Raw genomic sequence first — 18,888 nt, 5'->3', positions numbered from 1 at the left:
CATCCACCTAAGCTACCACCTTCTCAGGTAGATGAGGTTTTGGTTTAACATTTCCTTTAAATGACAAATCCTGAACTTCTGTCCGTAGTTTTTCAGGTACTCCAGCCACCATATATAATCCCTTAAAACTGTTCTTCACTTCCAAAAGGTATTCATTTGTAATATTGTTGAGCTTATATCTCACTAGCCTGCCACTTTTCTAATTTTCTTCAATTCTAAATGTTGCAGTAAGAAGCTGATGGTCTCAATCACAGTCAGCGCCAGATCTTGCTTTTGCTGACTGTACAGAACTCTTTCATGTCTGACTGCAAAGGATGCAGTTGATCTGATTTCAGTACTGTCCATCTTGTGATATCCATATGTAAAGCCATCCCTTAGGCAGTTGCTAGAGACTGTTTGCTATAACTAGTGAACAATCGTGGCAGAATTTTACTGTCCCGATTAATTTCAAAATTCCGTACCAGCAAGTCTGCTTGCACTTTAAGATGCACTGTCTATGAGTGCACTTATATCAAAATGTCAATGCAGTTAATTATTTTTTTTAAAATACAGTGAAACATTATTAAATTGAGACATAACGTGTTGGTGGAAAACAGGTTTAGGGCACCACTTTTTTGGATGGGAGGACACAATTCTTACCTTAGAAATGGAACCAACAAAAGCTGCACAAATTCCATTGCATAGTACTATACAGCTTTTGGGGGGGGTTATCATCAACACTGTCAGCCATGACTAAGAAGCTTGCTAGTCATGAAAACATCCAGACTGATGCAGGACATCAGAGAAGACAATAACCAATACAATTGTAAAAACCTTAAATGAAAAGGAAATCTGTACCACGAGGCTCATCAGTTCAGTTCTCAGCTGGGCTGCCTTCTTTGCAGAGTCTGCCCATCCTCTGAGTCTACATGTGGTTTTAACCAGTGCTCCACATTCCAGACATGTGCCCTAGGTGAACTAGCAATCCTCTAATCTGCCCACAAATAGAAGTGCCCCTTCTGTTTTGCATATTACATGTGCTCTATGTGCATTCTCTGATGTGTAAAATCATTGTCTAGTACTGTTCTCCTACAGCCTCCACTGAAAAGGAGCAGTCGTGTTTAGTCAGTTTATCTCGCTTAACAATCATACATGCATGCATACATACAGAGGGGTGGCAACCCACTGCTAGTTTCTGTGTGTCATCCCCAGTGAGTACCAGGATAGACTGCAGCTCCCCCCAAAATGGATTAAGTGAGCAATTACACTATGAATGAATATCTACCACTGCCTACTGACTGCACTATCAGCACATCCCACACGTGGATGTTAACAGTAATACACTGCTGAAAGCCAGTAATATTAGTAAAGATTAAGGATCATTCTTAAAATACCCAAAAAGCCAAAATAACTTTCTAACACTAAAAGTTTTGAAAACATATGTCACTGCTTTCATATTATTTGAAAAAAATCCCAGTTCTCAAAAAAAACTTATTATAAATTTCGAGTGAAAGCACAAACAACCAAATAACACAAAAAATACAGAAAGGCTGTAGTACAACAGCAGCAATTTGTGGTAATTGGGAAAGTCCTGATTTATATAATCACCACCACCACCACCACCACCTGTCCCAGTGGTTCATCCCTTCAGGGTATACCCCATAAATTCTTTGCTGAAGAATTCTGGAAAACTCAAAATAATGGGGTGACCAAGTGCCAAAATCAGGACAATTTTGAATATCAGTCTAATTCACTTAAAATGTTAATAATACAACAGACTTTGCATCAATGTGCATTTTTCTGAACAATAAGTAATAAGCCTTAACATTTAGTCTTTGATACCAGAGAAAGTTAAGACGTATGCCTGGATGGCCAAACTTTGCTTTAAAGGGAAAATCCACAGCAACCCAAATCCCGGTGAAGGATAATTATAAAGTCGCCATAAACATTTAAAGTCCCAGGCTGAGACTGAAATAGGTCCATTGGGATCAGTGCTCTACCCTGCTTAATGAATTCAAAATCAAATAAAATGAAATAAAATAAAATAAAAAACCTGATTATGAATACAAGCAGTAGTATAACTAGTCAGTTTATGCTTGCTTTTATAGAATACAAATATCTGGTGCTATAAGCGATAACAAGTAACATTACATTATTAATTATTAATAATTATAAATATAAATTTATAATTATTTGTTTTATATTAATTTCCTTTGATCATGTCTCATAGGAGAAGCCCTTCTGTTTTTCAGATTAATAATTCAGCACTGCATATTGTGCTACTGAAAAATAAACTGATTTTGTGGAAGCAGACACAGACGTTTAGGTGACAATATTAATTTATACAGTCATTTATCATAGGATCATAGGAGCTTACTAGTCTAATGGCCCTGGGGCCCTTACAAGCCTATCCAAAAGTTTATCCCCAAATAAGAAACCTTAGTTAGCACCTGTCACCCCTATCAATGAGGGACCCAGGTGGAACCCTTGGGACAAATTTGTGGTTTCCCATCCACTCAGCAATGTTCCTCTTGAAAAGGTTCAGCGAGGTACTCTGTTTGACATGTGAGTCCATTCCAGAGATGGGGCAGCCTCTGGGAGACATACCTGTCTCTGCAGCAGGTTTTGTTGATGTTGCATATTAGATTTAAGCCTTTCGAGTGGGTAATGCGCGAGGAGTTAGTCTTACGGATATAGAGCATCTCTAATAGGGCAGGGTCCAATATTGCCTTGTAGGCGAGACACAAATCACCTCTGAGCAATCTGTATGATACTGAGTAGAGTGATAGTGATTTGAGCTGTTCTGCATAGGTGTTGAAGGCCATGGATTCTTTTTTGTGAGGTATTTCTGTGGCCTTTCCAGTTGGTACAAGTGTTTGGAGAGGTATATACCCATATATTCAATTGATGGCCTAATGAGGGAGGAGTGCAGAGAGCTAATAACCTCCTTTAACCATCTAGGCCTATGATCTACTTATTTAGTTTTCTTCGCAATTCCTCTCAAATTCATATTTGCTCCATAGTCAAAGGGTCACTTTGAGAGACGATATATGTGGTATACTTACTACAATGCATAATACATTATGTTCCCTAATTCATTATATGGTCTGGAAGAGTATTTTTCATTGTATGTGGCACATATGATTAAATACACTCTTCCAGATCTGAATTGGCATCAGTTATGTAAATGTATCTTCTTTACAAAACTTAATAAAGCTTCTCAATGTAAATTAATTTCTCACTACTCTGTTTTAGTAGTGTACTTCTGTCCAGTGGATAGAAATATGGGAGGAGAATAACATAGGGTACAAAAATATACTATATGTTAGATATAATAAAGCATACAATCAAGAATAGATAATGCAGTACAGAAATGCTTGGTTAAAAGTATTACACAAAAGCATGAAAAAATCTTGTAAACCGAAGGCACCATGCAGATACAATAAGAAGTTAGGGGAAAAAAACAGTCTTCAGTATTTAATAAAAAACACCTTTATTAAATTATCACTTGTGACATAGGCAAACTTACATTTATATAAAAGTTATCAAGCCGTTTAACAAGTTAACATTTACAAAAATTATACATCACATATATTGCTGAATACAATATAATCAATCCGACATCATACACATTGTTCAGTTTCTGCCTTCTCTTAAACTTAATTTCTCCACGAAAACATTTTTCTGCATGTACTGTTCCCATAATGTCCATTTTTTAATATGTAATTTACTTCTGGCCTTTTCTAAAGATCACACTTTCTGTTCTTTTATCCCTGTTACAACATTCACTGCTTCAAGTATGGTTGGCTTAGACTTTGATTTTCATCTTCTAGTAATTGTTTTATTTTAGCTGCCACTAGAATTAAACTTAATGAGGCCTTACTATGACTAGACAATTCAGATTCTGTATTCCACTTAAAAAAATAATTTCCATAGTTACACTCATTTACTCACCCAGTATTTCTGAAAGTGTACTCTGTAGGTAATTTTTAAAGTCTGCCAACTCATTACACACTAAAAACATATGCTCCCAGGTATCTGTTTCTTCCTGATTGCACCTCCAACGTTTGCCACCTACCTGAGGAAAAGTTCTTTTCAGTCTGCTTGGGGTATAAAAGTATCTATGCAAACACTTCCAGGCAAAAAATCCTAAACTTTCTGCAGCAGTTTGTTGCATATATGGGAGCCATAGATATGTATTCTCATTCTTTCTTTGTACATTGCTTATCTAATCTGTCTTCCCAGTCTTTTCTGACCTCCACTGATTGATTCCTAGAGTTATCATACGTTATTTCATATACCTTTCTAATTATCCCTTTTTACCAGCAGCTTCTGTTCTAGATTCAACTAAAAACACAACCAGTGCAGTTATTTCACTTAGGATTCCCTTATCCCTTTCTCTTTACCTGTACTGTGATATCAATCCCTGATAGGGAAGGCAGCATCTAGCCTGCAGTCCAAATATCCTCTTGGCCTCTTCCCATTCTGTTACCTTCTCCTTTCTAATTATTTACTCTCTGAACTTTCTTTCCTTTGCTAGCTTCCTCCAGTAAATTCCAGCCCCCCTCTTGCCTACTCTATGTACCCCTAATTGCAGTTATCATTACTGGCAGGATCTCCTTTCTCCACTCCCATGTTGGCTTACTTCTTAGTATACTTTCTGCTACTTTATGAATATAATATTTTATCTGACTGTTATTCTCCTTAAAGGTCTGCATCCAAAACCTAACTATTCCTTATTTCTTTAATCTTCCCATACTTCATCATCATCCCTTTGAATTTCAGCCTTCTGCTTGTGATATGTATGAGAGCCTTAACTTTAAATCAGGTAATCCTAAACCACCTTGTTCTATTGGAACGGTCTACTTATCCCATTTTACTCTTGCCCTATTCTCCTTCCCAAATAAAATCCTTCAACTTTTTATTAATTACTATCCACAACATCTCTGGTTGATAAAAATATGCCTGATCTGTAGATAAAACTAACATTTTACTGCTTGTAGCTTTCTATCCATATCCATAAGCAAGAGCTTCCAATTTCTCAGGTTTTGTATTATCTTTTCTTTAGTCTCTTCCCACACGTACTTAGCTGCCAGAACAGTGTCCTTTTAGACGCATACTCCTTAATACTTAATTTTATCAATTCCCCATAAACATGGGTATTGCTGAACCAATTCATGTGTGGGTACATAGCTTATAGCCTTTGTTTTATCTTCTTTTATTTTATATCTAAAAAAAAAAACAACAGAACTGCCTCAGAATGTTCCACAACACTGAGATGTCCTTTTCTGGTTTTATCATATACAAAATAATATCATCTGTAAATAAATCCATCTTTTCTTGAATACCATACTGATTATATCCTTCAATTTTTGAGTCCCTAATTTTCATTGCCAATGGTTTTAAATATAATAAGAATAATAAAGGGGAAACAAGAGACCCCTGCCTGGCTCCTCTGTTCAGATACAACTTATTAGAGAGAAACTATCCCACTTTGCTTTTTACCTCTGGTAATGCAAATGTTTCCATTGCCCTACTCATAAAATCTCAACTTATTCTGTCAAAAGCTTTCTCTGGATCAAGACCCACCAACAACAGCAGCATTTTTTTACATTCTGCTTCCCTCTTAATAATCATTGCTCTATAAATGTTGTCAAATGTTTGTTTCCGTCCACAAATACCACACTGATGCATAGTTAGCAATTTTGGCAATGTTTCCCTTCCTTTTAAATTACTGTTAAACAGAGCCTTACAGGTCTTTATCACTTCCTTCCCTCCTGGTTTCCAAACTTCCACCAGAATACCATTTATTTCTGAAGACTTTCCTGCAAATTGGCAATACATGATAATTTTTATATCATCTCCTTCTGTCTTAATTGTTAGTTGTTGAGCCTCATCTACCTTGGCATATTTAAGTTTACCACAAATATTTCCATACATACTTTTTCTTGATTTCCTCACTTCTCTGTGTTTTATACAAATTTTCATAAAATTTCCAAACTATATTTAATATTTCTAAAGGATCTCTGGTTATTTTTCTTGTTCTCCCTAAGTTTGGCAACAACCTTTTCTACTTTCTCTTGCCTATGTCGCTGTGCCAAAATTGTTTCCGCTACGGAGTTATAATCAAACAACAGTTGCTTAACAGCAGTCTTTCTAAACTCATGCATATTATGCAGGTACTCCCTTATTTTCTCTTTAGCACTCTGAAATTGCTCAGATTCTTGTTCTGTGAGATTCCCCTTATTCTGTAATACTATAACCTTTGTCACACCTCTAAACAACTCTTGTTAATTCTTAACCACATCTCTTTTTCTTTTATTTCCTACTCTATTTTAAACTCTACTTTAATTTTATCCCACTCACTAGCTATAACGTCTGCAGTACTTTATCTTCCCCAATAACTCCCATACAATTTCCACTACCCATTTCTTAAATTCTTCTCTTTATAACAGATAGGTTGGGAAGTCTCAGCATCTCATCTTTATTTCATTACCCTGCATTTTTATATTAGCACTTTTTGGTGCATGATCTGAAATAGTTATTAGATGTGTTCTCAATTAAATGGACATGTTCCTGAGAAATATAATTTCTGTGTAGTCTAACCCAGTTATTGTACCCTGGTGAATAATATGTAAATTCTCTCCAAATTCCAAGCACTGAATTCATCTCTTCCATACCAAATATTTTCATAAATCACTTCAGAAATCTACTCTCTTTTGTTATAGTTTCAATTCTAGGCCTCTTAAATTCATCCTCATTGTTCCAAATCAAACTCAAATCTCCATCTGTTTTATTCCCTGCTGAAAGCTGTTTTTTTTATTCCCAAAATATTTTTAAGCTCCATAATAGCAGTTTTACATGTTATATAAAACATGCTAGCTTCATCTTCATCCCTTGCCACTAGCCCCATACTACCATAAATCTGCCATTATTATCTTTTTTCCTCTTCTGCCACTATTGGAATGCATCTAGCAATTAATATATGTACTCTTTTCCTTTGTCTCTGATATTCTAGTGAATCTCCATCCTGAAATCCTTTCTTTATCAAATTAACATGCTTATTCCTTTCCAAATGTATCTCCTGTAGCATTTCTACTTGCACTCTGCATAACATAATTAAATATTATTTCATTTTTTTTCCTATACCTGTGAGGCAATTCACATTCCAAGATAATATAGAACGTGTATCCATTATGAATAAAAAAGCCATTATTCTCAACTATTATATATGACAATTTTTTTAAATGTCTATTTCCAGCTTTTGTGATACATGCACCCACTAATATTTGGCTGGTTGATCCTTTGTACATTTTTTGTCATCAACACTGGAACCTATGTCACATTTTGCTTTAAAGAAAACTCTCAAACACACCCCAGAGTACCCCATAGCCTATTAACTTGATACCAACACAAAAAAATCAATGTACCTCTTCAAATAATGAAGTTTAATCCTCCTAATAGGAGCAATTGCCCCTAATAGACATCTGCAAACACAAGACTTAATTAACATAAAATTGAGGTTATCCGTGTTAAGATGCATGCTACTTGCCTGTGCCTCTACTTGCATTAATGTTCTTTTTTATCTTTATTCCCCTCCCAGATGTGAAAAGCAATTTGTCTGCTTTCAGAAAACATTAACTTTTAGCCTTGAAGAAATAGTGTGTTGGCTTTTTTATTACTCTATAATCACCTTGCCTTCATGGAAATGTAAGAGAATAAAACATGTAGACCAAAGCTGTAGACTTTAAAAGACAAGCTGAAACATTTATTGTTAAAGGAAAAAAAATAATTATATTCAGTGTTCTCTTATTTACTTGTCTCCACTTAAAACATGTTATTAAATTAAGTCAAGGGTTTTAAACCAGACATTCACCTATGTAAAAGAAACAGAAAGACATATCAGCTCTACGTATTTCATGATCTGTGTACTTTTGCACCATTTCCCCCACCTCAACAACCCAATATTACAACCTATTAACTTAAACATGCTTTTGTCTAGCTTTTTTTCTATTTTTGCATTATAATGCCTACATTTCTTCATAAGAAAAAAGAAGGAAGTTAAGAAAGAAAGAAAAAATAAAGACAAAAGCATGTCTTTACTTAAATATTATTATCATATACAAGAGCAATTAAAAGTGCTTTACTACAAAACATGCCATTTATATCATGAAAAGTTTCACAGAGATACTGTTAGGAACATAAATGGTTTTACTTACACTTATCTTTTTCCTTCCTCTTCTTCTCCACTCAGTATCCTTCCAAACATTAATGGCATGAAGTGAGGCAAATCCCTTTAGTTCCTCGCAAGTTTAGCAAAGTTAACAAAAGTCCACTCTATCTACTTTTTCTTACCCAGCCATATTTCACAAATGCAATTCATGCTTTGCAGTCTCACATTTGTTCACTAATTTCCATGTTCTTCTTTCTGTTTACCTCAGTCTCCCAACTCCAGACTTTTGTTCAATTTCAAGGTACTCCCAATTCTTCTAGTCCTCCCTGTGCTTTACTCTAACTTTCAAGCATTTTCTTTTGGAACAATGGAAAAGGATTCACTGAGAAAGTGTCTATGTGTGCTTTATTTTCAGAAGAATGAGAAGCTGTGCCCCCTTCTGCTTGGGTCTATATTAGATAATCAAACTTTCAAAAGTTCAAGTGTCATATGGTTGACACCATATGATCGAACTTTTAAAAGTTCAAAAACCTAATAAAAAAATAAACTACCCAAATAAGCTACCTGAACCTTTTAAGCAGAGGGGCAAGCCCCCATGCAGCCCCCACATAGGGGCTGCACCCCCACACTATCCGCTCTTTAAATATACCAACTCCAACAGTGCAGAAAAGGGAAATCTTCCCATTCCATGCTGTATGGAGATCTCCATTAAAACATTCAAACTTTCAAAAATTCTATCATATGGTGTCAACCATATGACAGTCAAACTTTTGAAAGTTTGATCATTCGATATAGACCATTCTGCTTGATGACTTACTTTTTATGGACAAACTTTTGCATTTCTTCCTTAGCCTGTTCTGCATCAGAAAATGACTTTGATCCTCCAGGAAAAAATATTCTGAAGACAACTGGATACTGCAGCTTGAATCTCACACCTGCCTCTCAACAATCCCTGATTGCTAGAATGCATTCATTCCTATACACCATATGGAAAAAAAGAACAAGGGAAGATTGAATGGAAAATGTGCCATTTTTTGAGGTACATTTTCCAACTTCAATAAAAGCAGTGCATTTTTTATCAAGGCTGAACCACTGATTTAAAAAGGTGTTGGCACATGCCCTTGTGCCCAGGTCTAAATATGTCACTAACATTATATGTCACATATATTGTTTTATATACTTTCATTTTTTTTTTTTTATTTTCTCCAAGACTTTTGGGTTTCTAATACCATGATGGGAATGGACCCCATTCCTAAGTCAAAGATCATGAAATTAGTATTCTTTGAATCTTTGATGTTAGCCAAAAGTATTCTTTACAGTAACCCACAATATGCCCAGTAATGACTCCGTCTGCAATTCGTACTATGTTACATGTATCAGTAGCATATCTAAGTATGACTGTAAATTCTTTTTTCTAAGACTCGTTGCTCCTACTACTGTTGGAACTATCTTGGTATCCTTCATCCACATTGCCCTATTTTCTGCCTGTAAATCCTTGTATTTTATGAATTTGCACCTCTCTATACATAAGACACTATAGACACTGGGTGTAGCAATTTCGATAATCAGTGCTACTTTTGTCTTCTTTTCATATCAGTAGCATATTTAAGTATAATTGTAAATTATTTTTTATAAGACTCGTTGTTCCTACTACTGTTGGAACTATCTGAGTATCCTTCTTCCACATTTCCCTCATTTCTTCCTGCAAATCCTGGTATTTTATGACTTTGCGCCTCTCTGTACATAAGACACTAATGTCACTGGGTGTAGCAATTTTGATGATCAAGGCTACTTTTGTCTTCTTTTCATGGACTACTATATCTGCTTTTCTCGCATCTAGTTTTAGAACTGCTGGTAATGGGTAATCCCGTCTGATATAAACCTCATCATTTTTTATAATGCTTTGTAGCTCATGTTTCCAGTGTTTTTCAGCTATTTCATTATTTTAATGTTTGCATAATCACCAATGCAACAGTTTTGCCACATTATTATGTCTTTCAGTATACAGTCCTTTTGCCATTAGTATATCAAAACCAGCAACAAGATGTGCAACTATTGCTAATTCTGTGTTATAAAACCTACATTTGTCTGTTTCTCCCACATGTTCAATGGACTTTGTAAACCAATGTGTGCATAGCCCACTGTCTTGGGCTGCCAATATTAACCTTTCAACTTTTGGTTTAAATTCACCTCTCCTTAACCATTCCTGCATTCGATCCTGATCAACATGAGGTTGTTTCAAGAGTTTTCTATACTTGCAACTACGTTTATGCATTTTCCACATTTCTTACCTTCTCATTTGATCCTTCACTTTATATTCTTTCTTTTGTTTTTGTAACACTCAGTTGCTGCCTGAGTTTTATCTACTTCTGGTTTGATTTCCATTCCCACTTGACACCAATATGCTTCTGCTAAAGAAATCAATAAAGTCATCTTAGACTTATTCTCCTCATATTTTAAAACTTTCACTACATTTGGGTCTTGTGAGATCAGCAGATATATATGCAGTCTTATAACTGCAGATCTATACATGTAATCATTTTGAGTTCTTCATTATGACTTTAACATCAAATGATTCTTTGTTCCATATGCCTTTCTTTTATTACGCTTTTGTTCTATTGCCATGATTGAGTTTTCTTCTAAATTACTATAAACTCTATCAGCATCAATTCAGTGTATAGTATATAGGTCATCAGAAGACAAGTTATTGGTCTATAGTTTTTAGGATAGTTTGCAGGTTGGCTCTTAAGTAGCAGCATTGTTTTTTTCTGTTGATAACCAGGTTGGTGTCTGTCCGGGCAAGCATACAAATAGTTCTTACTCATGGCTAAATCCTCTTGTAAAGATGGTAATACTTTTAGCCAGAAGTTAGGTATTGCATCTGAGCCTGGGGTTTTCCAATTTGGAGCTTTTCTTAACTTTTTTTCTATCTCTCTGGCTGTTACTTCATCCTATTTCATATCCTGTACATTTGAGCTTCTTATTCTTTCTTTTACTTCTATACATTTAACATCTTTATTGTATTCCACAGGTTCTTCATAGATATTTATCCAAAAGATAGCTATTTCTTCTTTTTTTGGTGGTGTTTCAACTCCTTTTAACTTTTTTCCCAATTCTCTACAAAACTTTTTTGGGTCATCTACAAATTGCTTATTTTGAACTTTTCCTTTATATTTATCTGCAGATCAGATCTAAGTTTTCCTATAGTTCTAATAGTGCATGATAGATCCTAACCTGTTCTGATACTGTGCATTGCTTTTATTACGTCTATCTTTCTGAGCATTTCTGTTGATCTGTTCCCTCGTCTATACTCTTCTAACAATAACACCTCTTGCTTTAATTGCTTTACAGTTTTCTGTATTCGATATTTCCATGATGACATTTGATTTTTCCCCTTCCTTTCCCTTATTGCCCTGTGTTTTTGTGGTAAAATGTTATCTGTTGTTAATTTAGCTGCACAGTAGCACATCCTATTTACTTCTGTTATATTGCATACATCTTTATGGACAGTCCTATTTATTGTGTTCATTTGTTTTATCAAATTTCTAACTTTTTGGGTTTTGTTGACTTTCTGTGGTCTATTTCTTTCATTGATCTTAATATGTCTGCCCATCTCTATTAAATCAAGCAACTCTTCTCTTAGATCATTTTCTTCTAGGCTGAGGTTCTCCACTTCTTGTAGGCATTCTACAGAAAGTTCCAAACCATCTCCCTCTGTCACATTCTCTTCAGTTTCATTCTGTGTCATCCACTGCTTTTTCATATGGGAACTCTCTGGCCTTTCAGTCCACAAAACTGAGTTGCCACAGTTTCCTGTTCCCTCCCTTGCTGTGTAGCTCCAACTGAACATTGTACTGGTTTCCTGTGGGAGGCTCCAAAATATCTTCATATGGCAGCTGATCAGATGTTTCCTGCTCCACTTTTTTCTCCTTAATTTGGAGATCCATTGCTCTATCCTACTATGATATTATTTTCTACACGAAATCCCTCAATTTACAGGGAATCCATAACCTCAGTTTCTATTTCTTTAACTTCTCCATTACTAATCCTTTTTTTCTACTTTTCCTCTTTGCTTTCTTATTTTTTTTGTATTGTAATTTTTTCCATATCCAGATGCCTTTGCCTGTATTTATGTTCAAATATCTTTGGTGCAGTTCGTTTTGCATAGATTAGTTTGTCTTTCTTCTTTGCATAAATACTGCACCATATTAAATCTCTTACTCTTTCCCATGTATATGTTTCTTCTTCAGATGTCCCTTCCCCTCCTATTTCTCCTTAATTGGGGTACTCATTGTTCCATCATGCTGTGATATAACCTGTGTTAGATTTTCTACACTAAATCCTTCACTTTGCAGGTATTCCATAACTTCAGCTTCTATTTTTTTAACTTCTACTTCACTAATTTTCTATTCTATATTCCCTCTTTGTGATCTTATTTTTTGTATTGGGAAATTTTCCATACCTGGATGCCTTTGCCTGTATTTCTGTTGGAATATCTTTGGGGCTGCTTTTTTTTCTATTGATTAATTTGGGTTTTTCCTTTGTATAAATATTGTACCATATCAGATCACTCTTTCTTACCCATGACCATATTTCTTTTTTATATCCTTCAAAAATCTCTAGATTTTGTTCTTTATATTTTCACACTTCCTCAGTCACTTCTTTTTCCAAACAGCTCAAGGTCTCTTTGTCTATATAATATTTTTCATAAATATGTTGTATTATTGAACACAATTTTTATTTGAAGCTTCTGACAGTTTTTCTTGTGCACATATTTTTCTTTCCTCTAATTTCTCAATTAATCTTTTTGTGTAACTTCTGTCTGGAAATTCCGGGCTTCTTGCATAATAGTAACAATACATGATTTCTTTCTTATTTTCAATAGTTCAGTCTATTGTCTTTATGGCTCTTTTTTGGCCTATCAATTTTTTTGTGATTTTTTTGTGGACTACTACTTCCTTCTACAATAGGGGGGCATACTCCACCTGGGCCTGGCCCCATTGTAGGGATGTTACTGTGCTGTGAGGATTCTACACTGCCATTTTTCCATTCCTACCACCAGTAAGTCTACCAGTATTGGGCACTTTTTTACCCTGGATCTTGTGCACCCAGCTATATTTTTTATTTTTTAACCTACTGCTGTCCATGATATGTGCTATATAAAACACAGTCTATATATCAGTGTCATCTTGGTAAGAGTTTGTGAAAAAAGGCATCTGCTTCATGAAGGTACTCACCAAGACTTGAGGTTGAACTCAATTCCAGCAATACTACTCTCCTTTGCTTGCTGATTTATCATCTTTCCGTTCTAACCCCTTTTCATCTAAGTGTATGAGCTGATGGATATTAAATTGTTTGGACATCATTGGTGGTTTGTTGTGTATTTTAAGGTAATTGTTGAATTTGTGGCTACTAAATGTGTTACTGTTTGATCTTCTCATAAAATATGTGATTTTCCAGCAACTTATTGAATACTGAAGTCAATAATTGCAGACATTTGTATTTCAGACTTCATATCCTTCAGAAAAAATGCATGCTAATGCAAAACCTGTTATTCTAGCAACTTTCAAAGTTCATAAGAGCAGTATTTCAAATCTGTCCCTGATTTCAGGCATTTAACCCCCCCCCCCTTTATTTTAAGCTCTGTCCAGATTTCTTGTGTGAAGAGGTTGAAAGATAATGTCAGTACTGTAGTACAACAGCCTGCAGTAGGCCATGTAAGTGCTAGCAAGTCCAGTAGAGTCCTTCTGAAGCAGAGACTGAGAATGGAAGTAGGTTTCAGTGACCAAATGTACCAATCAACTGGAAAAACAAAATGAAACCAACCAGCTCCAAATAGTTAACCGTTTATTGGATAAGGCAAAAGTATAAAATCCACTAAGCGCTTTCACCCACTCTCTATCCTGGGCATCATCAGAGTGGAAAAAACATTCTATGTTCCCGTAGCTTTATAGAAATACAATGAATAAAAACACCCCCTTGTAGCCATTAAAAATTCATCAATCAAATATTTGCATTAATTGTTTACATAAATAACTAACTATTGTTAAAAGCAACCTAAAACAGCCAAAAAACACCTAAATACATATAACAATAAATAAAAATTAATATGTCCTCTAAATAGTTTACATAATTAAAATGTTAATAAACTGTGTAAAAAGGGAACTTGATGTTCAACAAATAACCATAAAAATACATAGAAAATATAAGAGGCCAACCAACATTTAAACCAAGTGTGATGTATGTTTTAATATACTAGATATGGAAATGTGTTCATAGAATGTTTTTTCCATTCTGAGGATAGAGAGTGGGTGAAAGCACTTAGTGGATTTTATACTTTTGCCTTATCTAATAAATGGTTAACTATTTGGAGCTGGTTGGTTTCATTTTGTTTTACCAGTTGTTTGGTACATTTGGTCACTGTGTTCAGATCGATTTAGTTTCAACTGGTTCCGTTTTTGTGGTGGGGCTACATGGAACTATTAATAGCATAGTACATGGACATCAAGCAAAAAATAGTTAAATGTATGCAGGACAAAGTTAACAATGGGGCTAGTTCTTCCTTGACTAGCACACAGTTGGAGCTTTTTACCTTGCACACACCCCCTGGTACTAGCAATGCAAGGAAATCTGCCAGCAATTGTTCGGATGGAGGCAATGCTATGAATACTGGAGATAACATTTCAAATATTTCACCTAATCAGAGACGGAGGAACATGGATGCATAGTTGGCCCCTCCTACTTTGAATGCTAGACCGACTATGTTGAACAATGCAGGTTTTGGTTCTCTTAACACGCAGCTACAAGATTTTGAGAAAACGCTAAAGCGTTTCAAATCCCTACAGATGGATAACTTTTTTTGGAAAGGTCCTTTGAGCTTAACCAAGTCCCCAAGGGGCTGAGGATCTACAAACTGCCGATGGGTATTGAAGTAGGCTCCGAGATTCACCAGGATTTAGTGGCTCTATTTGATCACACAGGTATGGATATGATGTATTTAATTTTGCGTAACAACATTACCAAACTTGCTAATTTAGAAGAACAAATTGCTGCCCTAAACAACAGTATTACAAGTAACCTATTGTTTGAGTCAAACAAGTTACGGTTTGAAAAAGTTTTTAAGGACATGGGCATTTTTGTTAAAACGGGGCTAGAAACAAAACATAATAAACTGATGAGGGACAGCACAGACTATGCTGAAAACAAGGCATATGCTCATTTTAGTGCTAACAAGAAGAGTAATACTAACAATGTTAACACCAGACAGGGTTTTAACAATTTTAGATTGTATGCTGATGTTGTAAACACAGATGACTTGGTTGCTGGGGAGAGTGGTGTAGATGATGACAGTAATGAGCATTTTTTAAAACAACAGCCCCTAAGATGTTCCGACAGGTTAAGGGAACATTATCAGGGTCAACAGCAGCCAGTTCACTACAGGGGGAGAGAGAAAGGACAGAGGAATTATCATTTGAACCGGATGGGACAGGCGAACAACAGACAGTATTAAAATCGCCTACTTGTTTTTTTGGACTTGACACAGACAGGTCGTTAGTGGCTGATGAAGACATCCAAGTATGGGATCAGGACAATGGTTATTTTAACCACACTAATATGATACCAGTAGATATGAACCATTACTTATTTTCTAATGGTATAAATGAATTTGTATTTGATACTGGAACTGATGATACATTGTATGAGAATGGTATTTTAGCATTAAGTAATGACAATGAATTAAACAACGACAACGAGAGGGCTAACAGGAAAGGAACTTGTAAAATTGTTAAAGATGGGAATATATGTATTTACAGTTTCACCCCTCTTGTTTTATCGTGTGATTATTGTACGTTATTTGAAAAGGGTTTTTCCTTTGTCCCTTCCTTTAAGCATGATATTGGGAAGGTTTTAATTAACTCAAACTTTATACTAGACTTCTGAATTTGACATTTTTTTTTTTAACAACCTCTCTTCTTGGGATGGAACTAAGTTTACATTAAAAAGAGCTAGTTGTTTCATTCCGCCCAACAACCCCACTGTGCACATTTTTGAACAGTTGTGTGAGTCACAAATATGAAGACAGTTGAAGACTAGGGATACTTTCAATGACAACTTGACTATTAATGAAAGATTTTGTTTAAAGGAATTGACAACAACTAATTTGTATTGGGTTATGAAACCCGATAAAGGTGGAGGGGTGGTGATAATGACAAACTCTGACTATTCAGCCAGGATGATGGAATTACTCAATGACGCTGACACTTATGAGAGGGTTTCTAGATATGAAGTCAATAGGGCCTATACTAAAATTGATTAGCAACTACATGAATGGTTAATGGATGGTGTACTTGATAAGGATGAATACGACTATTTGATGGTCGAATTACCAACCATTCCATCCATATATGGGATCCCAAAGATCCATAAGAGCACAGATGACCCTCTCCTTCGACCTATTGTGTCAGCAAGAGGATCCAAAACTGAAGCTATGGCAGCCTTTGTTGACTTTACTTGTAGAGTTTTTAAAAAACTTGCCCCACATAGTTAAGGATTCCTGGCACGGTCTAGACGTCATTAGAGAAACAGATTTCAATGATGGCTTTGTTATGGTTACAGTGGATGTGGTGAACCTTTTCTCCACTATACTGCATGATGAAGGATTGTCAATATTTGACAGTTGTCACCAATAAAGGAGTTTAGTTCTACAAATCCGCTCTCTTTTTGTTTTCAAATGTTTGACAGTTGTCTTTTGAGATACAGCAATTTTCATACTGTAAAACGTAAATTGATGGTGGATTTAATGGAGATGGTTCTCCACAACAATTTCATTATATTTGATGGGGAATATTTTAAACAGAGTACTGGCATGGCTATGGGAGCTAGATGTACACCCGTATACGCCAACTTGGTGCTGGCAGGATGGGAAAAGCAATGGGTCTTCACCTCAAAATACATGTCCAAAATAGTGCTATATTTGCGCTTTTTGGATGACATCTTGATTTTTTGGAAGGGGGCAACTGATGAGGTTCTTGAATTCGTAGATTATATAAATGCAACTACATCATTTTTAAAATTCACTAGTAAAATACAAGAAAAATGTGAATATTTAGACATCTTATTGTATAAAGATAATGGTATCTTGAAATCTAACATTTATCGGAAGAAGACATATTCAAATTCATTTTTACACTTCGACAGTTGTCACCCTTACTTTCAAAAGAAAAATGTGATGAAAGGACAAATGGTGAGACTATCTAGGCTTGTGAGTGATGATGATTGTTTTTTAATCGAACTGTCAACACTGATAAATATGTTTATTGAAAGAGGATATCCCCAAGACACCTTATTCAACATTAGTAATGAGGTGAAAACCAAAATAAATACTGTTTTCAGGCCCATTCTAAAAGGAGGCCTTTTAAAAGATGTAACAAATACCACTGTGACAAATGGTATAGATGATGGTCATGTGGAAGGTGAAACCAAAAGACAAGCAATGATACTCCCTTTTAATGATGAGGCGGTAAAATTGAAAATTATTATACAGGAAACCTGAAATAGTGTGTTTAACAGAGGGTTTTTACCTATTTTAGCTAGTGGTCCAGTGTTTGCTTACAGTAGAGGTATGAACCTAAAGGAATTAATGGAAATTTACGTTGATAAGAATTTATATAAAATGTCTAGGATGAGTAAATGTGGCTTATATTCCACGTGTAAATATATTAATGATGGACCTTATGTTGCAGTACAAAATTACAAGAGAACCATTCGATGTCCCAGTTTTGGTAACTGCAACACTAAGATTGTTGTTTACATTGCTACTTGTCTCAACTGTATAACATTTTATGTAGGAAAAACTATAAGGAAATTAAGGACACATATTTTGGAGCATGTCAGGGACATTAGGAACAAAAAAGCCACTAGTCCCCTTTTTATACACAGTCAAAACTGTAATGACTTTAAAAGATTTATATTTTTTATCATTGACAGAGTTCCCTACAATGTGAAGGGTGGCGATGATAAAAATCTTTTAGAGGTTAAGGAGTGTTTGTGGCAATTAAGACTTAATGCTTCCAGCACTCCTGGAATAAATGAACACATTTCCATATCTAGTATATTAAAACATAAATCACACTTGGTTTAAATGTTGGTAGGCCTCATATTTTCTATGTATTTTTATGGTTATTTGTTGAACATCAAGTTCCCTTTTTACACAGCTTATTAACATTTTAATTATGTAAACTATTTAGAGGAAGTATTCATTTTTTTTATTGTTATATGTATTTAGGTGTTTTTTGGCTGTTTTAGGTTGCTTTTAACAATATTTAGTTATTTGTGTAAACAATTAATGCAAATATTTGATTGATGAATTTTTAATGGCCACAAGGGGGTGTTTTTATTAATTGTACTTCTATGAAGCTACGGGAACACAGAATATTTTTTCCACTCTGATGATGCCCAGGATAGAGAGTGGGTGAAAATGCTTAGTGGATTTTATACCTTTGCCTTATCGAATAAACAGTTAACTATTTGGAGCTGGTCAGTTTCATTTTGGAAGTAGGTTTCACTCTGTGTTTTTTCTATTAACTTTTTTTTAACTTTTAAGGATATGCCATACATCGTAAGTGATCAAAACATACTATCCTTCAAAACAGCTATCAAACAATATTATAATGTAACAACAGCTGCAGTTTAATTCATTCGTAATACATTCCTTTAACTGTCTTAACATATTTATC

Source organism: Protopterus annectens, chromosome 3.part0, assembly GCF_019279795.1.
Source record: "Protopterus annectens isolate FY-2018-M chromosome 3.part0, PAN1.0, whole genome shotgun sequence".
Lineage (NCBI taxonomy): Eukaryota > Metazoa > Chordata > Ceratodontiformes > Protopteridae > Protopterus > Protopterus annectens.
The sequence above is the reverse complement of the archived record's forward strand: the minus strand, read 5'-3'. Positions refer to the sequence as shown.